Source organism: Pteronotus mesoamericanus, unplaced genomic scaffold (genome assembly GCF_021234165.1).
Source record: "Pteronotus mesoamericanus isolate MK-2021 breed Mesoamerican mustached bat unplaced genomic scaffold, CSHL_Meso_final contig_173, whole genome shotgun sequence".
Taxonomy (NCBI): Eukaryota; Metazoa; Chordata; class Mammalia; order Chiroptera; family Mormoopidae; genus Pteronotus; species Pteronotus mesoamericanus.
The window spans coordinates 19483300-19510294 of record NW_026555072.1 but is presented as its reverse complement, the minus strand read 5'-3'; the positions used below and the strand labels follow the sequence as shown (position 1 = coordinate 19510294).

The window sequence follows — 26995 nt, the reverse complement described above, 5'->3', positions numbered from 1 at the left end:
CCTGGCCCATTATGGAAACACCACCTGGACCTCAATGAACGACTGCCAGGAAGGTTTTTAATGATAGGCACGAATGGCAAAGAGAGGCTTTAAATCGGCCAAAGTGCTTCCTCTGCATCATCCTATCCAACTTGTGGCAGGTTTGAACAGCGTGGTGAAGTCTTATTTTAATGTTACACATAAACTTTATTCTCCTCCACAGCAAATTACCTCCTAAATTTTTTCAGTTATCTGGTGTGTTAAAAATCCACAAAACTCTGTTAATTCTATGGAAATTGCTGTCACAGCAGGGAGCCATACCAAGGAAGTTTAAAAAACAATGCCAGCAATACTAGAAATCAGAGTCATAAAAATAGATTTTCAGGTACACTTTTCTATCTTCCTTTTCATTGTTGATGTGCAGTCAGTGATAGTTCTGCTGTTTTGTTCCATTTGTCCTCTTGTTTTCTCTAATCTTGGTGTTATTTTTGCTTCAGTTTCCCCTAGCTTTCTTCCAAGATAGTATTTATTCCCTTTTCCCAAACCTTAGTTCACCTTGCTCTCCTTGCTCACCTTGCTCTACCATTCTCTTACTGGTTATAGTTTTCACAAGAATCCAATCGGGACACTTACGAGCACTTTCTCCCTAGGGCTTATGGGATCCTCTTCAAGAAGATAATTGTTTATTCTTAGGCATGGGGGTAAACAAAGGGCAAATCAGGCTGTGATAACTGCTCTTTCTCTTGCCCTTTTAGGCTCCCAGATACAACCTGTGTGCACTCCTTCCACCTTCAGTCCCTGTGCCTTCCTCAGAGTGGCTCTAGGTTGGTTCATAAACTGGCCCCTGGCCCCCACAGAAGGAGTGTGAGAAGAGACCATAGAAAGAGGCAGGCCACTCCAGATAGACAGGTGGCAAGTTTAATAAGCAAGGGAACTTAGACATGAGGCTTGTCTTGAGCGTCGCAAGACAAGTAGATCTCGGGAGTCACAAGCCAGGATCTTAAAATTTTATATAGAGGCCATGACTGGTTCAGTCACTTCCACTGTCCAGAAGGTTTCAACAGCACCCTGCTTTCACAAGTCTGCATTCTTCAAACAGGCTCTGGCTGTGGGAATGGTGGTAGTAGAATTGTGAAATGGTGTTGTTTTTGCAGATCTGCTGAAATCTCTTGAGGACCACACTTTGAGAACCACTGTCTTAGAGCCTAAGAACATCCCCCAAATTAATGAGTACCATCATTTTGGCCTCCTACTTTTGAGAAGTTCCCCACCTCCTTTATCCCTCAGTATCACATTTTGGTGTCTTTGTACTAATCATTGCGATAGTACATATTGACTCTTTTTTTCATTTTCATAGGAATATCAAGCCATAGCAAATAGAGGGGTTTACCTGCAAGTTAAGTGTAATGGCATTTTTCACTTTATACTTTATTATCTGCAGTGAGGAGGAAACAGAACTATTCGTGTGAAATCTAGTGGGCAGTTCTTCATTGGACTGGTCCAGGTGATGTTTTCCTGAAAAGTCGTGCTAGAGCATGATCTGTTTTGCTGCTAAGGAAACTCAGCTTCTGAATATTAGTCCATCTTTTAAATGAACTATATTCCGAAAAATAAATAAATAAATGAACTACATTCTAATGTTCAGAGGTTGGTTGCCATCTATGGCTTAGAACTGCTGTAATTGAGCAGTTATCTGCCACCATCATGTGAAACAGACCATTCATTTACTCTTTTGTAGATGGTAATTTAATTTTTAATGATCGCATTGAGCCAAGCTTTAATGGCTAATAGCAAGCTCCCAACATTTCACTGTTTTCACTAAAAATACTAAATACAGGGTCCGGCAGAAGTAATGCCAGCTTAAGCATGGTTGGTAGGGTAATAATATGGGTGTAATAATTTACAGTTTTAATTTGAACATTTCACCTAAGATGTATATGGTGTGCTTGAGTGTGACATTGTTATGTTACAGAATGACATGCTTATGATTTTGTAATAGAAGATTTTGTAATAAGAAAGGGCATTAATTGTGCTGGACCCTGCATTTAAAGATCAACCTTAACAGAGAGAGTTTTGGTTATAGTTAAGTGTGTGTGTGTATATATACGTGTGTGTATATATATGAATAAGGGATTTGTTGTGTTTTAATTTCCCCAACTCCCTAAAGGTTGAATTTCACAGAGGTGGTGTTCAGCAAATGAGTTTGGAATGGAACGTAACTGAATATATATAAATATTCTATATGGTTAAAGATTCTGCCGTATTCCCAATCTTTCTCATTCTTGAATTCTTCCTTTGTTCTGTTTTTCCCTCAGCTTTATCCTGTTTTTTCTCTTATTTTCATCCTTTCTATTTTCCCCTCTTCTCACTTTCAAACTCATCCTTTCATGAGTCACTTCACTTTTTAATTAATATTTTTTCCCAATGTTTAAGTTATGTTTATTGTATATGGCATTTCTACCTACTTTTCACTTGATATAGTCAAATGATTGCTGAGAGACAATTCTCCATGTTCCTTGACCGTCCTGCATTTCTTGTGAGAAGAGCCACTGACTGCATTTTTCCTGAATAATCTTCTCTGGACTATACTGGAAATAGTTGTCTCCTTTTGGGTCAAAGAGCAGGCATGCTTATTCCCCACTATAAAAGATTTACGTTCCCTAAAATCAAAGTTCCTTTCCTATCATGTACCCCACTGATATCGGCTGGCCCTCTTCATGTCAGTCTATGGTAATTAAGGCTCAGGAAACTGGCACAACATGTGTTTATGCTTTTGCTGGGATTACTAACTCGTTCTTTACCCGAGTCAGGAGCATCATGTCTTACTTCAGCACCCATGTAACTGCGGGAGGCTAACTTGTTAGCTTGCAAGTAGATTAAAATCTCAGTCCCTTCAAAGATCTTGACAATGATTTTGCATACATGTACATGGATATGAACCTGTAGATAAACCTTCTGGATTACTTTTATCCCATAGCCATTTTGTCGTGTGTGTGTGTGTGTGTGTGTGTGTGTGTGTGTGTGTGTGTCTAGCTTGGCAGGCATGGTGATTGCCTGGTATTTTGTCTTAAATTATAATCGTTCTTACTTTTCATATCATACAGGTATGGTTCCTTCTCAGGTACAGTTTTCTGGTCTTTCTCCAAGGACCTTTGACTCTCCTCTTGTTGTCAAATTGCATTATAAGATTTAGAAGATCCATAAAAAAGAAGTTACATTATTTTTAGTCTACTTATCTAATCAGTTTATCCATATTATTCCCATATCTCCAAAAGCATTAGCACAGCCATTCTTACCCACAAAGCAATGTTAACCAAATGATGTTTGCATGTACCATTCTTTTCCTACCTGGAATGTTACCTCTTTCTTCTACACACATAGTACCTTCCTTTCTTTCCAAACTTACTTTCAATACAAATGCTTTCGTACTAAGTAAGCCCAAATTACTTTAATCATTAAGCATTTATATATTTTGTTATTTCAGTTACTAGTATATATTGAGTACCTACTATAAAGTCCAGGCATGGTGAACACATCAGCATAGACCCTGAATACCATTATGGAAGTTAATATTTTCTAAATTAACATATACTCAAGTTGATATATGTGTATTTGGATTGGAGGATATACCACTTTTTAATTTTTTTTACATTGCCTCCCTGATTGTTTTGTAATTTTTTCCAAGGCAGGCAGCTGTGTTTCTTTTTTCCATCTACTAATTATAGTTCAAGCACACAGGGCATTTTACTCTCTTCGAGCCAAAAAGAAGTGTGAGAGCAAGCCGTCCAGAAGTGTAGTAATTCTAGCAGGGACTCAAGAAATTTGAATTTCTGCTCCACCATAGGTAGTACGTGGCTTTCATTGTCGTAACTGTAAGTGGCCTGACCCACCTCTGGGTATCATGACCATGTTCAAGGCAGGAAGCAGGGGTAAGGGAGAGAACAACGGGGAATTGTCAGTGGTCAAAATACTTTCGACTCGAGCCTTTTCAGTTTCTTTTCTTTAAAAAAGATTTTATTTATTTTTAGAAAGAGGGGAAAGGATGGAGAGAGGGGGAAAGAAACGTCCATGTGTGGTTGCTTCTCATGCGCCCCCTACTGGGGACCTGGCCCACAACCCGGGCATGTGCCCTGACTTGGGAATTGAACTGGCGACCCTTTGGTTCGCAGGCTGGCACTCAATCCACTGAGGCACACCAGTCAGGGTCAGCCTTATCAATTTCAAAAACTTTCCCCCAAATACTGTATAACAGCCTCTACATATATCTCATTGATCAGAACTGGGTCAGTCACCATTCCTAGTTGCAAGGAAATCTGAGAAGATGAATAAATTAAACTGAGCATATGAATGCCCTACATTTATTATCTACTGAGAAAGGGTCAAGGGATATTGGTTACAAACTAGCCTTGTTTGCCACACTGGCAAAGAGGTTCTTGAAGCTATAGGATAAATATAAATAATCTTCTCGGACCTTCCTTTTGTTAGAAGACTTGACTAAAATATTCTATATAAATAAACATGGAGCAGAATACAGATAAGGCATGGATATTTAATGTAGAAAGTAGGTGGCATCAAAAAACGTCTTACATTTTACCATGTGTTCCCCTTCTTTTTCCTATGGCATACTAGCCTCTCTTTTTCTATTGTAATCATAGCCTTTTCCACTCTCTGGTTCCTCTGCCGAGAATGTTCTTCCCCTAAATCTTAGCATATATAGGCAGGTCTTAACTTTTTACTTAATAAAAAAAATCCTCAGAGAGACCTTTCCTATCCAACCAGACACAAAATAGCCTCCCAGTCACTCTCTGTACTATTAACCAGTAATAGTTTCAGTTTAGTTTTCGTCATTATCACTTTTTCATTTGCTTTCTACACCAACCCCAAGAAAATGTAAGCTCCAGGCAAGCAAATAAGGGAGGTTTTGGTTATCACAGCAAATGGTGAAGGAAAAGGTAGGCTGAGCAGGTATTAAGTGGGACATAAGCGGGGTCTGATACACCATGTTAGGTCTTTTCTGAGGTATTTATAACATGCTTGCAATGTAATATCTAAACCACACTTTTAGAAAATTATGTCTAAGAATATTAATCAATAAAATATTGGATATTTTCAGAAAACAAAAGCCCCCAAGACTGTTCTGAAAATCAACATAACATTTGTTGAAAGAAGAATTGCACTAGCTGCTTCTTTTTGCTATGCAAAAGTACTTTTGAACCCTCATCCAGAATATCAGATGATGAAGAACAGTCACAGTTAGGTTGTGAAAACCCTTGATCACAGCCCTACCTGGTATGGCTCAGTGGATTGAGTGCCAGCCTCCAAACCAAAGGGTCCCTGGTTCGATTCCCAGTCAGGACACATGTCTGGGTTGTGGGCCAGTTTCTCAGTAGGGGGCGCATGAGAGGCAACCACACATCGATGTTTCTCTCCCTTTCTTCCTCCCTACCTTTCCCTCTCTCTAAAAAAAAACTAAAAAAAGTTTGATCACATGTTGATCAATGATTAATTTTGTAAGACATAATCCTTTGCTTCTGTCTTCTCACTACCACACCGTTATTTCAGTGTTCATCTCCCTTGTCATAAATGTATATTAAGGCCATGTAAATTCTATGAAAATATTTAGCTGAGGAATTAATACGCAAGTTTCTTCTGTCATATATCTTGAATTATTTAACTAGAAGATGCTCTATTTAAGCAGGGCCTACAATAACCTCCTTCATGGGAAGAAGTGTCCAGGTCAACACTTTGAGAATTTTTAAGCAAAATTCCTACAGAGGAAGTAGGGTTTTTGGAGAAAAGAATTCCCCACAAGACTTTACCCATTATTAAAGACTTTTTGGTATATATTGTGAAATTATATGCCTAGTCCAGAAACAAGGATCTGAAATGGGCTAAAGAAAGAAATACAGGTTGGTAGATTAGGAATGTATCCTTAGGAGTCAGGGAATGGAGCAGGGCAAGAAGAGTGAGTGGTCAAGTGAGTTGTGTTGAGTCCTCTATTAACATAATTCAAAACTGCCCTGGCTTCCAAAGAGCATTTTCATGTTTCGCTGCTGAAGTGAAAGACCTACCCTGTCTTATCTCAATCTACCCACATTACTTTTCCTTTGTTAGGTTCCCCTGTAAATCTATTGACTGAAAATTCACTGCTGTGGAAATATATCTACTAATGAACTTAATCCAAACAATTTGGGCAATAAGACAAATACTTGCATAATGGTGTGTTTGCCTTCTCACTGGATTTCATTTCAGACCTATTAGTAATCAATACAGGATGCGAAAATGACATTCTTGTAAAGGAGTGCTGAAAACATGAAAATATATGACATGTTTGAGCATAGGTCTAACCTGAACGTAGGCATATCACATAGAATCCTAATATTTCATTGGCCATTGCATCAGAGTGAATCCATATGGTCTCGGATACATGGACAGGTCTTGGAAACTTTGTTTGGTGAAAAGACACTCTTAAGAAGAGTCCTCCAGGAATGAGGCTCACTTAAAATCAGGGCTATTTTATAGAGTTGTACAGCAAGAGTGTAATTATGTCAACATTTTCTTATTGGCATCAGATCATTGTATGTGGAAAAAGCCTGGTTTTGGTGTTTTCACACAGGCATAGGCTTCAATCTGTTCTCTTAGTCCTGGCTCTGTAACCACGGGCCAGTTACTCAAAACACTCTGACCCTCAGACCCTTCCTTCATAAAGTGGGACTCCCTTGCTTAAGAGTGTAGCTATAAAACATTTTAACATATTGCCTGGCATGGACCCAGTGCTCATTATGTATTAATCTCCTTCCCTTTCTCCCCCTGAGAGCAATGAATGATTCAGAATTTGTAATTTTGTTGAAAAGTAATTTTAGAATTGTATAAAATACAGTATTGCTTATATATTCATTGTTTAATCTCTTTATGATCACTGAGTATGTGATTTACATTACATGGTTTTGCCATGGTGTGTGTAATTTGAATTTAACTAAAAACAATATCCCTCCTACCAATGTTGCTTTCAACTTAATCACCTAATTGTCAGCTACGTTGGGATCAGTGGGATTTCCTGTAGCTTTACACTTACCAAAAAAAAAAAAAAAAAAAAAAAAAAGAAAAAAAAGAAAAAAGAAAAGAAATGACCCCTTTAACCCTATGCTAGTTTCCAAATAATTAGATCAACAATTGAATTAACTCAGGGTTGAGCAGTTGCATTTATTCCTAAAGACAGAAGCATGCCTTGAGCCATGGATTCCAGGGCAAGTGATTATGCCCAAATTTCAACCAACAACAAGCATTTATCATTCTCACAGTTTCTGTGCGTCAGGGATTCAGGAACAACCTATCTGTGTCATTCTGGTTTGCTGTGTCTCCTGAGGTTGCCATCAAGATGTTGGCTAGGGCTGCAGTCCTATGTAGGCTTGACTGGAGCTGGTACCCAGGTGGCTCACTCACATCATAGGCAAATCAGTGCTGGCCATTGCGGAAAGCCTGAATTTCTTGCCACTTGGACCTCAAGGCACTGCTTGTGTGTCCTCACAAAATGGCAGTCGGTTTCTCCCAGAGCGAGTGGTTCAAGACGGGGAAGTTGGAAGCTACACTATCTTTTGTGACTTAGCCTTGGAAGTCACATACCATCATGTTCACCATATGCTGTTGGTTACAAGATCAGTCTTATTCAACGTGTCAAAAGATACTACACTACGTCATGAATAACAGGTGAGGACCCCTGGGGGCCACTTTGGAGGCTGTTTCTCACACTACCATTCCTTCCTTCTTTAACCTAAGAGCTGCTGTTTCCCTTGAGCATCTGCCAAGGACTTTGTTGCACCCACCCAAGAAAACGTTAATTAAAAATAGCTAAGTGAAAAAATAAAGACCCTTCAACACATGAGTAAGAAATGTAGATATTACTGGGTATTTAGAGAGGAGATCATGAGGATTTATATCACATGCCAGTCAACGGAAACAAAATTAAGTTTCCTTTACATTTGCCTGTTTTCCTTTCCCAAGGTCCCTCTCTTCAGCTGCCAGCTATTTCATTTCTCTTTATTTTTCCCACATAGCCTCCAAAATCTCCTCTGTTGTGCTAGGTAATTCAGCTCTGGTCCTGAGCTTACAAACACATTTCCAGCAACAACAAAACCCTGACACGCACTCTCACTTTCCTTAGAATGTAGGGATCTCTGTCACATCATGGAAAATGGAGGTCAAAGTGGCTTATTGCTATTTACTCAACAAAAGAGGTCTGTTTCCTGGGTTGGAAAGAGACAAATATGTTCTCTTGTCCAGAAAATAAGGGTTTTTTTCTCCTTAAATTATATATATGTCATTGATATATATCATTGACAATATATACATATAAACATTTTTATAAGTATAAATATTTATATTTATATTTACATATTTATTGCTTTTGTTGTTTCCAGATTCAGGGAGGACAGTGATCTTTGAGTCTTTTGCTGAGTAGTAGCTCTATCTGTTTGAAGTTGCCATTGAGTCTCTTGCATCTTCTCTTATCTTGTAACTGAGTTCTTAATATCTTAACATCCTATCTTATTTAGAAATATTCTCCTGAACTCTGTATTCAGTTCAACTGCTTCAGGGAAGGAGATGAAATCTTTGCCCCTGAAGGGCACAAGCACTTATAAGTGGATGCTACTTAAGGCCTGTAGCCTTGTTGTGCTCATTGATGCCCATCCCATCCAGGGCCCTGTGCTCAGTGGAGACGGTTCCCATCTCTGTTAATTGACTCTAATTGGGGTTCCCTGAATGAGGGGAGCAATGAGAGCAGAGGCTTGTCTGTCTGCATTTTCTCTACTAATGAGCTCGACTTGACTTTGATGCTTTTCTCAATTTTTAAAAAGCTGATTAAGAAAACTTTTGGCAAATTCCAAGGGAGACCATCACTGAAATCTTGCTAAGTTCAACCTATAATATGTTTGTGGGCATTAAAAATATAAATCAGTGATATATTTTTCCTCAAACTGCTTGTGCTTCTCTTTTAGAGGAGACTAACGAGTTCTGACTACAGTATGTTGATACTGGTTGTAAAGAGATAGGATTAATTAAGCATCTTTTATGCTTCATTTTCATACAAATCCATAAAGTATGAGAGAGATCGGTCATGTAGTAATTAAAGGCTGAAAACAAAGGGGCTATTATGAGCTAAAAAGAATGGCAAGGAATGTGGTTTGGAGGGTAATGTAATCTCTTGGGGAAAAATTTTGCGTAATGGGGAGGTAGATATGGGAGGATCTATTTAGAGGTTTTTGCAGAGATGAAGCTTAATGTAATAGATGGAAAAGTAGTGACGGGGAAGGCTGGAAAAGGGGATTCCTCCGGATTGTAGAGGGGCTTGAGTTGCAGGTCAAACTTTGGATTTGATGCTGTAGTCCGTTAGGAGCCATTGATGACTTAGACATAATGAAAATACTGCTTTTGGGAAGTTTACCCCTGGTACCATGCGAATGATGGATTACGGCAAGGAGAAACTGGAAGCAGAAAGAGTGGTTTAGAAAAACCTCAGAAATTTGGAAATGAGAGAGTTGAGCCCATGAATATTCCAATGCAAATTAATGTTCTATTTTGTCTTTGCAGTTCTTAAATCTAGGGTTTGTGCAATGTGCTTTGAAAATATAATAATGATATTGATTACTAGAATCACCGATTCCTTCTCTACCTCACTAGTGTTTTTAAGACACGTTCTTATAATTTCACTAAGAATATGGTTTTGTAAGGCTTTAAATGCGTATTACCCTTGAGTGTATTGTGCTTGAAATTATTATAAAAATTATTTTTTAAAAATTCACTTAGACAACCTAATTAGACAAGCTAATATGAGTAAGAATCCTAATATGATGTTATGGTTTAATTAATTTCAAATGATGGCACAATCATACTACTTATCCTTTCTCAAATAATTCCAGTTGTAGATTTGTTCAATACGATGTTGTGTCTTTTACCTTTCTAAAGAGCAGAGCAATGTGGCAATTCTAAATATACATGCGCTCGCCGAAAGCGATAAATTGGTGATTTTCTTCTCTGTGGGACAGAAATAAGTCAGATGGATAGAAGAGAAATTCCTATAAGTAATACTTTTAGAGCACTTCTTAGTAGCAATTTCAATTTGTCTCTAGCACTATATGTATTCCCAGTTGTTACTCCTTTTACTCCATAATTTTTATTCTCAGATCTTTCCATTTCATATCCCAAAGATAACATTTGCTCAAACATAAAACTAACATTTAGCTGCCTTTGCATGGCCCTTGTGGATTTCTCTCTCACTTCTTGTTTCCCTTCGTTCCCCAGTAGCCTTGAAAAACACCCAAGTTAGTTGAATTCTAAACTGAATGACTGTGACATCCCCACCGTAGCATCATTTCAAATGCCTATTTGATACCTTCAATGGATGGCAACTAAGCTCTTCAAATTTAACATACCTAAAAAGGAATTCTTGTTTATCCCTCCACTCTCCGACATGATCTTCTGGCTTCTCCACTTAGTACATGGCCCTACCATTACGTGGGTACCCAGGTTAAAAATGATGACAAATTTAAAAATAACAGGAAGTAAAAATGTGGAAAACATTTTGTAGCCTTCACATTCTCTAAATTGCTACATCCTATGTGTGTATAAGTCTCTGGACAGTTTTCTTTAAATTTAAAAAATTATTTTATCGTTGTTTGGACAGTTCTAACTGCAAAATAAGTCCAAGTCTAATTGCTTCTCTCCTCTGCTGTCCCCACCTTAGTTTATGCCAGTTTCTCCCCAGGGCTCCTTCATGACTGTTCACGGATCTCTGTTCTCATCTGCTGTTTGTCAGTTCCCCAAAAGAACACCCGAAAAATCTGTCAATCATGCAAATTAAAATTTTTGGACTTAACACAGTAAGAGAGAACACAGCTTGATAGAGTCTTAGTAGGAGCTCAAAATCGGAAACCTACGGTAGGGTAATTACTGTGTTTTGTGGCGTGGGCTAGGTGATTTTAAGGTGGGCCTTCCTATGCTCAGCATGGTTGAGGTTGGACAGAGTTTATTACATAGTAGCTTGGATTGGTGGTAACCATGTGAAAAGGGCCTGTTGTTTTTAAATAAGTCTGATTTTATTGTCTACTCAAGAGGGATGAAGCGGGAGGAGTGGGTGACCCTGATGCGGGACCAGCAGTGCTTCATGGGCTTGTTGCCCAAGTAGTGGCCAACCATCTTGGGCTTGATTTCCACCTGGTGGAAGGTCTTGCCTTTGGACACACGCATGATGCTGCCAACCATCTCCTGCAAGATGATCATGTCCCGCAGGGGCGTCTTCATCACTTGAGGCTTCTCTGTGGGTGGTGCCACCTTCCTGGCTTGCACAAGCACTTGAGCAGCGAGTGCTGCTTCCTCCAGCGCTCAGGTTCCGCTGTTGCTGGGCGCTGCAGAGCTGCACAGCTGCGTCTGCTGCTCAGGGCTCGCGTCAAAGCACCTGGCGGAGATCCACGCCACAGCAGGTGAACATGCAGAAGGTCTGTTGCTTCTTCCTCTCCGCTTCCTCCATCTTGTCTGTTCTTCGGTGAGAAAAGGGTCTTGAAGTGAGTCTTGATAAGCATGTTGTTAAGTTAGATCACACTCATCTTTTAAGAACAGGTGTTTTTTAGATCAGGCATCTAGGTGATTTTAGCTTGGAATAAGTTGTGTTTAATATCGAGGCAGAGAAGTATGCCTGGTTCTCATTTCATAGGGAGGAAGAATTGTGTTCCCTAAGTGTTTAACTTAAAACAACTTTTCATGTCTATGTTTATGGTATTTGGAAAGCCTAATGCTGTTTAAATTAGAGTAAAATCCAAAATCTGATTGGAAGAGCCTAAGGTCCCCCTTGCCTCCTTGCCGAATTTGATTGATACCGCTTTCCTCCTTATTTTATGTTCCAGATACACTGGCCTTTTTCCTCCTTGAGTAAGCTGAGCTCATTCCTGCACTTGGTGGTACCTGGAGCGAGTTTGTTTCTCTCAGCATTCATGTCTCCCTCAAATATCATCTTCTCAGACACTTCCTAGACTGCCAATTTATACCTCACTTCATTTCAGAATTCATGGCGCTCATCCCTATACAAAATTATGGCCTCTGCAGTTAGACAGCCTGGGTCAAATCTTTGCCCTAGTCCTGTCTCGTGTGGCTCAGTGGATTGAGCTCCTGCCTGCAAACCTAAAGGTTACCAGATGGATTCCCGATCAGGGCACAAGGCTGAGTTGCGGGCCAGGTCCCCAGTTGGGGGAGTGTGAGAGGCAGCCCATGGATGTATTTCTCACACATTGCTGTTTCTCTCCATCTCTTCTCTCCCCGCTTCCCTTCTCTCTAAAAGTAAATAAATAAAATCTTTAAAAGAAAAGAAATTTCCTTTAAAAAAATCCTTGCTCTTTTACTTATTAGCTGTAGAACCTTGGGCATGCTGCTTTGACGATCTCTGCCTTAATTTCTCATCCATAAAGAAAGGAAGCTGATGAAACTGGGGACTAAAAAAAGAATTTTTCTCCTACCTTTTAAGTTCTTCTGGTTGGACTGCTAATCAAATTAATAGGGAAAAATTGCTAGGAGAAAGTGCCCAAAGTTTATTATGCAAATACATATTCAGGGAGGCCATAATGTGACCCCCTAGACAGATTGGGCAGCTCAGGACTTCAAAGGACAGGAAGACAGTTCACATAGAGGTGGAAGGCAAATGTTTGGTAAATAAACATTTCCTGGGCCATCTTTTAACAATGTGATACAAGGAGAATTTTGAATAAATGGGGCCTTGCTGGTTTCCTCTCTCTGTCACACTAATTTACATTGAACTATAGTGATCTATGATCATATCTCCCTTCCTGCAAGAGGTCCTCTCTGGAAGCTCCTTCTGGGCAGTTAGCGGGGAGGTCAAAGGTTTTTTCTGAGTCTTTTGTTTCTTAAAATTAAAAAAAAATATGTTTATTGATTTTTAGAGAGAGAGGAAAGAGGGGAGGGGGAGAGAGAGGGAGAATAAGAGAAAGAGAGGGAGAGAGAAACATCAATGGGAGAAACATCAATCGGTTGCTTCCCATACACGCCCCAGCTGGGGATTGAACCCCCAATTTTTTGGTGTATGGGACGATGCTCCAACCAACTGAGCCATACCAGCCAGGGCCTGAGTCTTGTTTCTTAATAACCTGCTTAAAAATCAATATCCCAAAAGGCATATTTCTTTTTGAGGAAAGGAATCTCCTACTAAAAAGATAGTTTGAAAACCAGTGGACAAAAAGAAAAAATAAGTCCACTGTTTTTGTATGGCCTACACGCTAACAATGGTTTTGACATTTTTCAAGGTTAAAAAAATTGAAAAACAATATTTTGTATTATTATTTTGCATAAAATTATATGAAAGTTCAATTTCAGGGTCTGTAAGTATAGTGTTAGTGGCACATAGCCACCCCCATTTCCTTGTGTAGTTGCCTATGGTCGCTTTCTCAAGTCAGCAGCAGCTGAGTATTTGCCTCAGTGACTGTATGAGCCACAAAGCCTAAAATATTTACTCTCTGGTCCTTTATAGGAAAAGTGTGCTCACCTGTCACTTAGTTGATCACTAAGATCCCTTTCATGTGACTTTTGTTCAGCTTTGTGGGACCAAATTGGCCAGCTGTATAAGAGTCCACTCAGAACAAATGGAACAGAGCCAGGACTCTTTCACTGTGCTATCAAATCCATTTATTTTTGGTTACAAAGTTGTTTCTCTTTTGAGGACTTATTCTACCTAACGATTCCGTGTCTTATCTGCCCTCACCTTCATTCCAAATGGTGTTTGGTATTTTCTGTTGCACTGAACATTTCTTTTCTCAGTGATTTTTAAACAGAGTAGCAGTAAAATAGCATGAGTCCCCTGCGCTGTAAGTATTTTAACGTAACAGTTATAGGGTTAGAAGGAAGGTTGATGCTATCTAATGTCTCCTTCTGGACAGAATTGCACTTAATGCATCCTGGAAGGTTTTTGGTTTACCATAGCCTTTAAAATCCCCAGAGAAGAGCATTCCAGCCATTTCCACTTTGAAGTGAATCAACTCTCAAATGATTTGTACCTTGGGTTCCTTTGTCTGACCCAAAGGATATTTAGAGTTGTTCCATTTTAAGGCGTTAAAATAGCTTATTAATGAGGCAGTGCTTCCAGCTACCAAAATCTTAATTTTATTTCTTAAAATCCTGAAATTACACCTTATTTTTTTTTAATTTATTTTTAGAGAGAGGGGAAGGGAGCAAGAAAGAGAGGAAAAGAAACATTTGTCAGTTGCCTCTTGCACACGCCCCTCCTGGGGACCCGGCTGCAGCTCAGGTATATGTCTTGACAGGGAATCCAACCAGTGGCCCTTCACTTTGCAGGACAACATCCAACCAACTGAGCCACATCAGTCAGGGCAAACCACAGCCTCTGATGTGGTACCTGCTAAGGGTTGTGATTAAGGGGTGGGACTTGGGAGATTATTCTTGTCACATGCTCTGCTCTGCCCTCCATGCTGTGAAATCCTGAGGGATAGAAGTGGATTCCTTTTTTCCCCAACTCTTATAGCACACACAGTTTTCTGAAGGATGTTTGCCCAACCTCTTAGCAAGCATCTTTATTTCAAAAGATGAAGAGATGGTGGATCTGATCTAATACTTCTTACTGGAAAGCAACCAAGCCTTTCTGTGCCTGCACTTCTGCATACAATCAATAATAAATTAGCATTTTGTTTATACTGTATAATTCAGTTCTTTTCAGAAGTCCGATCTGGAAGCCAAGTAGTGTTTGTTTTCTCCAAAGTGGTTTTTGATGGAGTGCTAATTATGTTCCATCCCCCAGCGCAGTGCTGAGGGAGGACTACAATCCTCTTATTGCAGAAGGAAGGTCCAGCTAATGAATCTCTAAGGAGAGTCTTATGCTGCATTCTAGGGGGTGAGTAAATGGGAAAATACATTTTTGACCAAGGAAATGATACCATTTGTTCATTGGTGACAAGGTTAAGCCTTTGTGAAACAGCTGCATAACTGTGACTTGAATTTGTTTCAGTAGTGGAAAAAAACAGAAGAAAAACTCGCTGAACCTGAAGTTTAGTGGTTAATGGGGGGAGGTGTATTTTAAAGTATAACAAACCTGAATGGATTTTTGTTCCAGGTAGGAAACCAGCTTAATATATTAGTCCTGAGTAAAGAAGTACATCACATTTTGTAAAAGAGGACAATAAATGCAAGGAGAACCAATCTTTTCACTTCTGCCAGCCTAATTGTGTAACATGAGCTTTTGTACTTGTATTTTAGCTCAGATTGAGGAAGCTTGGTCCAGATATTTTTTTAAATATATCATAATATATTTGTTCAGTATAGCATAATAAAATTAGAACATACTTTAATTCCACATTTTTTTTTCTGTAAAGACATATGGGCAGCCTTCAGCCACTCAATTTTTACCACAAAAGTCCTTGCAGCTTATGTGCCAGGATTTAATATGTATATAAATGGCTGTGCTCTGGCATTGCTAGAGAAGCATGGGGCTCTCTGTATAACTTGGGATTTAGTGAGTGTATAAAAGTGAAGGTAGCTGACAATAGCGACCCTTCAATTACCTCACATCTACCCGAGGGCACCTCTATTCCAGGTCCGGGGCTGGGCACTAAGGGAAGACCTGCTTTTTAGTTCACGAGGCTTCTCAGGAATGGCATGTGGATAATCAGAGCATGAAATCTAAACTCCTTTGTCTGGCAGCTAAAGTATTAACCACTTTCATAACCGGGTTTCTCGCCGAAACACAGGAACCTTCATTTGTTTGGATGGTGTTTTACAAGGTGAAGATTACTTTTGTATCTGTCATCATATTTAAGTTCACTAGGTCTGGCCTGTGGTATATGCTCAGTAAGCATCATGCTAGGGGTTTAGGGGAAGAACTGAGGCTCGGAGGTGGGCTTGCCCGAGGTCACCTGGCTAGCCTGGGGCAAAGGCAGGGGTGAACACTTCCGGTTCCAGATACTTAAACCGGTAACTTTCCTCTCCCTCACTCTCCATCATGCTCCGTCTCTCTCTTGAGCTTGCGATCCCTTTCTCTCTCTTTTTAAAAAAACTGTATCAGCACTCTATAATTTGGTGTACTTCCTAAATAAATGAACTCAAAGCCTGCTTAAAAATAATAATTGCCTGCTATTGAGGACTTAATTTTGTGTATTACACTGGACTAACTGCTTTACATGTATTAACCTACTTATTTTTAGCAATAAATCTACAAGGTACGTGTTATTATCCTCATTTATAAAATACTTGAAGTAAAACATGCCAATGTCTTTTATTGTAGTTATATAAAGTTTATGGGGTAGATTAAATATTTAGCCTTAAATACACACAAATCATTTCAAGTAGATACATATTATAAAATTTTTGACTCTTCGGTAATAATGCACTTGAGATACAAAAGCTATTTGGGATGTTTTGGGGGAGGAGGACAATTCTGAAGGGAACTTGATTGATTCTTGCCAAGATTATGCCAGCAATGTATGCTTTAGTAATCTATTTGTTGCATAGATGGCAAAAAAATCAATCACAGGGAAGGAAAGTGTTAATATTTGTTCACCATTTACCTAGTGGCAGATACTGCCCTTGGTGCTTGACATAATTAAGGGGTCACCTTGTGAGAACCATTTTTTCTCTTTTAAATCTTTAAAGATGAGGCAACCGAGGCTCATAAAAATTAAGTAAACTGTCTAAATACCTTAACTTGACCCAGAGGAATGTACAAGCAAACTGGCCAAATCTTAGTTTTTAGGGGTTTATAGGGACAAATGACGTTTTAGAGCAGAGCTGAGTTGGATAGGTCTTGGGTCCAGATGGAGACTAGGGCACTCTTTCTCCTGGACCTCGGAAAGGGGTGGAGTGGGGCACGGATGGGGGTGGATGAGTTGAGGTGGAAAATCAGGTCTGTTTGGGACCAAATTTAGTTCCCTTTTAAAACACTCAGCTGCCTCCAAAGAAATTAAACTCATGACCTTGGTCTACATGAAATGAAGCCAGATAAATTAACCTGACATACACTCTTATGTAACGAATCCTTGAGAAGGAAAAGCAGATGAAACTAGGGAATCATATTTCCTATAAGGAAAGTTCAGGTGGTAAAAATACTAACAAGGTACGTGGTGTACCATATTAGAGGACCATCAACATTATAAAGAAAAAGAACAAAAAGGGCTAAAAATTGATCCTCAAAGAATGATGTGGACAAAGCATGCTAATATTTCTTGATATTATATCTTGTATTCCAACCCCAAGGTAATGCCTTTTGACGCTCCCACCAATAAAAAAAGAACACCAAAGACTTCCTAATCACTTTAATGTAGTAGGTCATTAAAATATATATTTCTCTTAATTACAGCATATATTCTAAGCAGAAGTTTGAAAATAAAATCTCTGATGAAAATATCAAATCATCCAAAAACTGACACTGTATTTGCTTCATTTGTAACACGCGTTGGTTGAAGGGTGCAAGTTAGCCCCCTTGAGTGAAGGAGACACCTAAAGAGAAGATCTTAATCATTGTGAGCAGCAAAATCACATTCATGTTTTGTATTTGAAAGGAAATGAAAGAAACAACAGGGCCTTTACATTTCAGTGACTTTCACTGGGATGAATGTTCTGGAGCTGAACACTTCTAGGAAAAAAGAAAGATAACTGAAAAGCAAATTGCAAACCAAGAACGTTTAAAGATGAAGGCCAAATGTAAGCCTAGGATTTATTAATATTGGGTCATGTAAAAAGTTCCTTGTCTCTTTGAAACGAACACAGAGCCATGGTGTACAATGAGGGCTTTGTTAAAAGTCTGCAGGAAAAAAAAATATTAGAAATCCAGGAAAGCAAATTGTCAAGCTAGTTAGTAATCCAGTTGCTTTCAATGTCAAGTATTTTTTTCTGCCTTCTGGCTCAGATACCTGCTCTTGCTTTTCCTTTCCTCCTTTATCATTCTCATCCTCCGGCGCCCATCCAAGACATGGTCCATCCAGGTCAAGTCTTGTCCAGCCCAGCTCTTCTGACCGCAGTGCCCCACTTTGCTACCTGTAGCCCCAACATGGCACCTAATGCATTTGCATTTCAGCTGCAGGTTGCGTATCTCCTGACTTCTAAAGAATAGGAACCAGGCACTATGCACCTTTTTCATTTTTATATTCTCACTGCCTACCCCAGAGGTCCAGCCCTCACTCACCCTCCACCTTTACACTGTGTGGATGCCACTTTCTGAATTCCAGACCCATCAGCTTTCTTTCTGTCCCCAGCTTTGTCACATCCAGCCCCATCACACAGCCACGGTTCTCTGTCTGGGCTGCTTTGACCTCACCATTTTGCCTAATTCTGTTCTACTTGTCCTACTTGTTCCATCTCAGAAAGGCCTTGGATGACCTCCCCAAATAGGTCAGATATTCTTAACATTCATTATGTTGTGTACCTAGCATTTGGCACAATTGCAGTTTTAAAATTGTTTATCAAAGTCTGCCATCCCTACCATACTCTGCATTCCATGAAGGCAGATACTGTGTTTAAATATATTTGCTTATCATTCCATTTTTAGTCTATTGCATAGGGCTTTGCATATAGTAGATGTTCAATAAATACTTGTTAAATAAATAAATAAATAGATTGTGTAACATTAGTGTGTATATATATATATTTTAAAGATTTTATTTATTTTTAGAGAGAGGGGAAGGAAGGGAGAGAGAGAGAGGGAGAGAAATATCAGTGTGTGGTTGCCTCTCGCATGCCCCCTACTGGGGACCTGGCCCAAAACCCAGGCATGTGCCCTGACTGGGAGTCAAACCAGCGACCCTTTGGTTTGCAGGCCGGCACTCACCCCACTGAGCCACACCAGCCAGGGCAGTACATTTGAATCTATGTAATTACAAAGATAATTATTAGTACTTCATCTGGAAGATAATTAGTGATTCATACTTCAGGATGCTTGCACTTAATTTTTCTTCACTGTAACAAAAATATATGTTAAAATTTCACTTTGACTATTTTCTCCATTTTCTCTGACTAGTGAAATTCAGATTTAGTGACTTTGGCCTTATTTCTTCCTTAAATTATTCTAGAAATATTTCAGCAGCTAGTCTGCTAACAGGGGAGAATAAATAAAACTGAGGGGAAGGGATAGAGATTCCCAATATAAAGGGCTTAACTCTCTTGTCATAATAAAGTTCAAAGGAAACTTGATTAAAGAAGTATTAAGTAGATGGACATGTCTATATTTGATATTCAAATTTCAAGAACTTTTTCTTTAATAAAGTAGGCAAGTGCTAGAAAATACTGGCTGTCTGACCATCATAGGGTTATAATAAGGCTGAGAATTCTGGCTTGGTGGATTAGGGCAGCTGGAAATTTGGAACCTATAACTTTGATGTGCATCTAAATGCCACTCCTCTAACCTTGTTCTTGCTCGTGACAGAACTTTGTGCACCCAAGAAAGAGTAGAAGAAACACATCTAAGAGAGCTAAGAGATTGGAGTTCAAGGTCATGAGTCACCTTGAACTGGAAGATGATGGTTGGTGTTTATAAATGTTTTCATGTGGGTGAGAGGCTGACTGGAGATTTTAGAATTTCTGGTTCTCTGGGGGAAGAGAACCCATAGGAATTGATTTTTGGGAAGTAAACCATACCTGCTTCCTTTATACAAGGCCAATACATTTTTGTGCAATTTTTTCTTAATAATCAACAACGTTGTATTTTAATTTATCCTCTGTAGTTCTGTCTTTTGCCAGACTCTAAGTTCCTTGGATGATAACAATATTGTTTTGTATTTTTGTATGCCCAGCACTGAAAGAAGTATCTAACTTACAACAGAGGCTCCAGGAACATTTGCTGAATGAATTCCTACACCTCCCAAATTTGTCTTATCTTCCTCAATTAGTTTTAAGCATATTTTCTTAAACTCTTATATTATGGTCTGGTATAGACATTTAAGGCATTGATGAAGGATTTAACCATTTAGTAATCAGACAAGGAAAAATGTGATAGAAAAGATAAAGAGTGTATTCATTCTATACCAGGTCAGACTCACTGGGAATGCTTCCTTAAAAGCACAGATTCCACGACCTCATTGACTGGTGCTCAAGGATCTGCATAGAAAAAAAAAAAGGAAACACTTGATTTTTGAGGACCATTGCTCTGCATTTTAGATGATGGAGAGATGGGGAGGAGGGACAATATTCCTACATGCATTGTTTTAGCTTGGCTTTTATTCATATCTGTATGAGGGGAAACCACTGTGTAGCGCTTCAGCTGTGAATGCTCTCCTATTGCAAAGCAGGGTGGGGATGGTGCATTTGTGTGTTTGTGTGTGGGTCTGTGTGCACACGTAATGGGGATTATGGGTTTGCAACTAGATTTAATTGATCTAGTTTTTCCTATTTTCTCATGTTATGCCCAGGACAAATAATACATCTCTAGTGCATTGATAAACTTTTGATGTCTTTAAAAAAAAACCTATTATTGTTTTGGTTGTATAATGGATATAAGTACTATTTGCTACTTTCCTACTCTTCTCAAAACAACAACAATGAGTATTATTAAATAATGAGTATTTTAGATGAGAATTCGGAATATAAATATTTATTCCCAAAGACCCTGTGATTTTTCTCTAAAATAGCAAAGCCAAGTTTTATATTAAATGGATTAAAGAAATAAAGGGGGAAGATATGAACTATTGGATATGGAATACTCAAATTCAAATTGACATTATAAATTTGTTATGTTAGAAATTGACAGGAATTGTCAATTAGAAATTGACAATTGACAGGAATTGTGAATTTAGAAATTGAGTAACTAAAAGTATGTTCAAGAACATAGTTAGGTAGAAAAAACCAGGAAATTTTAGAACTATGTACTCTGAGAATGAAGAGATTAAGAAGGGATTATTTCATATCTGCACAGTTCTCACGGACTGTATATGATATGTGATCCCACCTATTTGAGCAAATGTCAACTGCCAGCAGACATCACCAGCTTATATAAAAAAAAAAAAGTCACAAAGAAATATAAAGAGATTCATCACACTGGGAATGGATAATAGAGAATAAGTCAGCAAGGCCAGCAAAAGAAGAAAGTATTACAAGTATAATTTAAAAATAGTTTTGGCAAGTAGAGGTTGGGGAGAAAGCAGAGTAGGCTATAATAATATTTATAACTCAAAGATGGGCCAGACCTAAATGTACAGCTTGGCCTCTTTCCATCCTAAAATGTTCTATATTACCAAAAAAGGTGCTATGATTTATACTCAGCTCCAAGGCTAGACTGGTTTAAGTTTCCTGTGTTTAAGTCTGCTTTCTCTTTGCAGGAAAACCAGTCATGTAGACCTTAAGTCAAATATGGAAATGATATATAAAAATAAAATTCAATTGCAGAAGGCAATTTTCTTTAAAACAAAATTAAAAATACGAGCATTTCTTTGACAAAGTCTACCTAATTACATAGAGTGCTGAACACGTGTTCAAGATTAATATGCAATTGATGCATGAAAATAAAATTTAGTTGAGGGTAAGTATTGTGTCATTCAGAAGAAAATAGAAAATTAGCATTTATGTAACAGAGCCTAAGCGAATCACATGCAAGTTCACATACTTGTGTATTGACAAGTGAATGCTGATGAATTTATTAATTGAGGTCAAGTTTGGTTCCAAATATTTTTACATAGTGGGGATTTGTTATATTAAGTAATCTTGAAGTTAAATGGATCACTGAGAAGGCTTAGTAATACATTTTATACCAAATTGCAGTGAAAAATCATTTAAACAGGCTAGGTTTACAACAAGGTTTTTATAATTCTGTGTGTATATGTAAAAAACATCGGCTCCTTTTATAAGTGGTATTGAGTCTAGAAGATGCAATATTGCTACCATAAAAATATAATAATTAATACGAGTGTTTATGGGCAAAATAGAATGTGAGTTTATAATAAGGGAGGAAAACCAATTCATATGTGATATTTATCAGTCATATTAGAATCAAACATTCTGATGACCAAGGAACATTCTATATATCTGTTACACCTGTGAACTTTTGAGTCTGGCAAATGACAAGCCTGACTTTATCTTCAAATATTTGCTTCATGGTATAGTCCAATGGTGCTGCATGCTTGTCCCGTGTAGCATATGCTCAAAGGACAGGGGCAAAGACCACATACTATTCTTCCAGCTTGGAAAAGGGAAACGTACTCCAAGGCTAGACAGTGAAGAACTTGCAAACAGAAGAGATATTCAAAATAATTTCCAGCTGGTAAGGCTGGATATCACCTCTCAGGACAGCTCAGGCTGAGGGTGAGAGACCCCTTCCTATGCTGGACCAAGTGCTAACCCTTCAGGTGCTGGATGAGGGCAGTATTGGGTGTGGCCTGCAAGTCCTGAGTCTAGGGAAGCTGTTATGCACCAACTAGTTTTCAAAGAGTTTAACCATTTGAGAATGTGACAGGTGTATCCGTCCAAATGTTATTAGGCTGCTGAACTTTTCCCCACAGGTCATAGGGAGGGAGCCTCTGCGGAAAGTTTCAAGCAGGAGACAAACTTCAGGAGGTTTTTATTTTAGAGACTTCAGACAGCAAAGTTGAGGATGATCAATTACAAGGGTTTGGGAAAAGACGCAGGGGAATTAGTTTCAAAGGTTCAGAAAAGAATTGAAGGAGTGGCTAGGGGGCAAAAGTAAAGAAATGGATGTGGCATCCATGCGGGGGAGGAAAGTTATAGAGTCGGTAAAATTTGGAAATGGGGTAGGGGTGAGTTTGCCTCCCAGGAGTCTGGCGTGGCCCACTGGGGAGGAGACCATTACCTGCGGGAAGAGGAAAGACAGAATAGTGTCTGTTGTTTAACTGGTTTGTTGGTTGGTTGATCGGCTTTATTCAATTAATTTTCTGAAAAGAGCCATGTTTATAAGCAGCAAGTATAACCGCTCATACATTAACTTAAACATATAACGTTGTAGTCTTCTCTCTTAGACACCCAAAAATCGTGAGGAAAAGGAAGGAATTGAGGAGGTGAGCAGTGTTTGATGAGCACCTATTACGCTCTTTTAGCCCATTTGAGAATCCCATTCATAGTGTATGAAGGATAATACCGGTGCCATGTTACAGATGAGAAATCCTGATTTAGCAGGATTGAGTTCCTTCCTGGCCTGCCTTCTCACAGTTCAAACAGTCTATCCGTGGCCAAGGTCTTGGCTTTTTCATCTCATGCAAATGCCTCCAGATGGGAAAAAGAAAAAAGAATAGAAGAAAAGGAAAGGGGAAGAATGGGAAAATATGTACTCAGAGTTACTAAAGAAGAAAGAAATGAAAGGAACCAAACAGAGAGGCTTATCCGAGAGATGTTCTTACCCCTGCCTAGACAAGTTAACAGTCCTTTGTAAAGGCACCAGGAAGCTTACACAGGCTGTGATGTGAGCTCCTCACTGGCAGCCCTAGCCTGCGGGAGACCTGAGCACGCGGACCTTCTGCGAATTGGTGTCAGTGTACGACCAAACCACCGCTCGGCGGACTTCTGCTTCCTGAGCAGTGCGCCTCAGTGTGGGCTGCTGGGAGGTCTCTTACTCTCTCTGCTCTGTGGGGTAATCGAGGTTAGGCCATTAGAAGCTTTTATAGACATGAGACTGAGTCACATCATGTGTGTTGAATCCAGTAATTTAAACACAGGCTAATATTTTGTACGTATTTTCCTTGCATTTTTCAAGTAATTGGTATTGTATTTTAGAAAAGAATTAATCTGTGATGCATTGGGAACAAAGGAACACAAACTGGCCCTTCACCACAGATAATTTGAGACGCACTGCTTTAGAGCATCAAAAGGAAAAGTGGGGAGAACCTGATAGGTGTTTTTGTGCTCTTGGTAACACAGACTTTCTCTTACAAATGTGATGGCGTAGCACAGTGCCTTCACATAGCCATCTAGTGACCCCATATACAAAATGATCAAAGGATTTGTGTCATTCGAAGCTGCACAATAGATGAACCTGGGTTTTGTAATTTAACAAAAATCCAATTTATGTAACATATTAAAAGAAGCATTATCAACTTGTTTTCTCCTCAAAAGACTGTAGCTATTAAACTCCTTAATTACTTCATTTTCACTCTCAGTGTAACATTAGCAGTTTAGCACTTCAAGTATAAAAATGATTAATGAGCCTGAGAATTCATTCGCATACATATCACTTTGCGGCTTGACATAACCCTGGAGCCTGTTCTAACCATAGACATACTTCCCTTGCAAATATCTTATTGCATATTAAGTGCATAATCGTTGCAAAGTATTCATAATTATAGTCGTTTTCCTGTTTCTTCTATACCAATAAAAAAAGTCAACAAATCAAACGCATTCAAATGAAACTAATTTTTTAAACGAAAGTGTAAATCCATAGGGAGCACCTTGATTTTTGCAGTACAATTTGTCCCCCCAAATTCCATTGTGATTTGGGCTGGCCTGTCATCCTTCCAAAAATGTATCTTTGAAAATTTTGAACATGAAGGAAAACACTTTCAATTTCCATATTTATATCTATGTGAGTGTTGCGATTTGGGAAAATACGATGAGAGTAAAGACTGCATTGTGGATTCAGAGAATAAGATTTTATTTGGAGTGACTGTCAAAAATATCTACAGGGGGCTATTTCTGTCTAACCATGCTTGGCTTGCATTGGTGACATGTGGTTACATGTCTCTTTTAGCTCCACTGAATTTCCTTTTTGATCTCTCCCAAGGTGATTCCATCTTGCTGACTTTGTCCAGTCATTCTCAAAGCTTAACCTTTTAAGTGTTAACAATGGTACTCGTTGTCTTTGCCTTCCCTTGGTTTTTCTACCCCTTTCTGTGGAGTTCATCCAAGACCCAGTCTTGTCCCTGCCTTGAAATCCTCTTCTCCCCACATGCTCATCGCTGTGAGCTCTGCCCCATTCTGATTCAGCACTGAATCAGGAGATTAACTGACCTTTTGCTCAGACTTCAGAGAACTGCACTTTTCAGGCTTGCTGCCATGACACAAGGCTGTAGCTTCTGGCAACTCCCAGGAGCTTCCTGCGTACAAGAGAAGGAAGAGCAGAGCTGCCGGCCACTTGTTAGACTCCACCTCAGGACCTCGGATGGTTTCATTCACTATCAAGCTATACGGCATAAATACATACTCCCATGTGCTCTTTAGGCAGACATTTCATTTGTGGATAAAGTAGCTGTTTGGTCCACTGAACCAGACATGGTTAAACATTTATTAGAATACATTTAAAAAACTAGTACATTACCTTGCTGCCCAAGTCTTCACTACAAATGCAGGCTCGTGGCCGGGCATCACTGAGTGACAATCAGACCACTGGGATTGAAAGGCAAGGCAGTAATCAAGACCCCGAGGCACTGTCCCCAGCAAGAGTTGTTGGTTATGATAGCTTTGCTTTGAACAAGACCTTTACTTGATAAGTTGCATTGCCAGATAAAATACAAGTTGTTCAGATGAAAAACCAGGATTTTTTTTTTTAGTATAAGTTGCCCCAAATTTTACACAGAATATGCTTATACCAGACAACTTACTCTTTTCTTACCTGAAATAACTAGTTACACTGGAAGTCCTGTATTTGCTAAATCTGGCAACCCTACTCAGTAGTGACACTTTATAAGCAGCAAGGATTATTTGAAAACGTACATTTTCTGAAGTTAATGACTGATAATATTATTCCCAGTCCCCCAAAAGGGCTCTCTGGTGCTGGCCCACACTTGCCCACACAGGTTCATGTTCACCTGTGTTTTCCCTTCAGTGGGGAGGGAAGGAGGGAGGGGGGGAGAGAAAGAGAGAGAGAGAGAGAGAAAGAAAGGCAGGGAGGGGGAAAGATTTGTTGTTCCACTTATGCAGTCATTGGTTGATTTTTTTATGTGCCCTCATTGGAGATCGAACCTGCAACCTGGGTATATTAGGATGACCCTCTAACCACCTGAGCTCTTGTAGGTATAATTTTAAATTCACTTATAAAAGCCTACTGAGAAAATAGGTACCTTTTTTTCAAGATGGTCATTTTTTAAAAAAAAATTCCAAGCAAGTGAAGCTAGTGAATGGAATCATTCTTGGGCTGTGATGTTTACTGAATTACCTTTTAAAAAGTACATTTGGGAAATATACAGTACCTACTACCCAAGACAGTTAGGGTGATTAATTAGCTTCTTACCTAGATTTACAATACTGTTGCCCTGTAAAATAATCTTTGTAAAATAGGTCACAAACTGGGTCTGCCTGAATCTTAAATATAAATCTCATGTTTCACACATTCGTACTGAAGTCTAAACTAAAACAAAACTTGTCAAAGAAAAATAGTCCATACAGCATGGGCAAATTTGGAGGGCTTCTATATCGTGTCAACCATGTCTTTTGCCTAGGTCCCGCTCCACAGCTGGCTGCTTGACTTTGTACCCTGCGCTCGAGTCCTTGTAACTGTACTCGCCTCTTGTTACTGGGGACAGGCGTTTGTTTCCTCCATGCTAGTAACTCCCTGCCTTCCTGGTTCTCCCCGGTATCTGGTTCTGAACATCTTTCTGGTGACTGCAGAGCTGACCGCCCCCACCCCCTTCCTGGGAGATTGATATTCTGACCTCAGTGTTAAGCAGTGGCAGCCTCACCATTTCTTTGGAGGTGGTGCTTGGGGATCTGCTTGGATTTGGAGGGCAAGGCAAACCCTGGAAGCTGCGTTTGCATTGCAATCACTCTGTTTTTACTCAAATTGCGTATTTGTTGGGGATGGCTTGAGGGCGGTCATAGACGTTCTTTCAGCAGGTTCTTTTTAGCCATTCTTTGGCAGTGCTACTGGATTCCAGGCCGAGTATCAAAAAAAGCTGTTTTCTTACTCAGTTTTGTGTCCCCCAGCTTTGTATATGAATTGAAATAGCTCTTGCAGCCAAGAAGTGTGTCTTGGACGATGGACTTACTGTGAGAAATTCCTGTCTTAGATTACAAATAGCCATGTCCATCCAGCTCCTGGGGTACCCTAATTCTCCTAGTTGAAGGTCTCTGTTGGCAAATGCTCGCTGTG

The 26995-nt window shown here is 39.3% G+C and overlaps 1 protein-coding gene and 1 pseudogene across 1 annotated transcript in view; one reads left to right on the top strand and one right to left on the bottom strand.

The window, feature by feature from the left end:
• Positions 1–26995, top strand: part of IL1RAPL1 (interleukin 1 receptor accessory protein like 1) — a 1150627-nt gene that overhangs the window by 10849 nt on the left and 1112783 nt on the right. The window lies entirely within an intron of this gene.
• Positions 11080–11503, bottom strand: LOC129065285 (40S ribosomal protein S15-like; annotated as a pseudogene).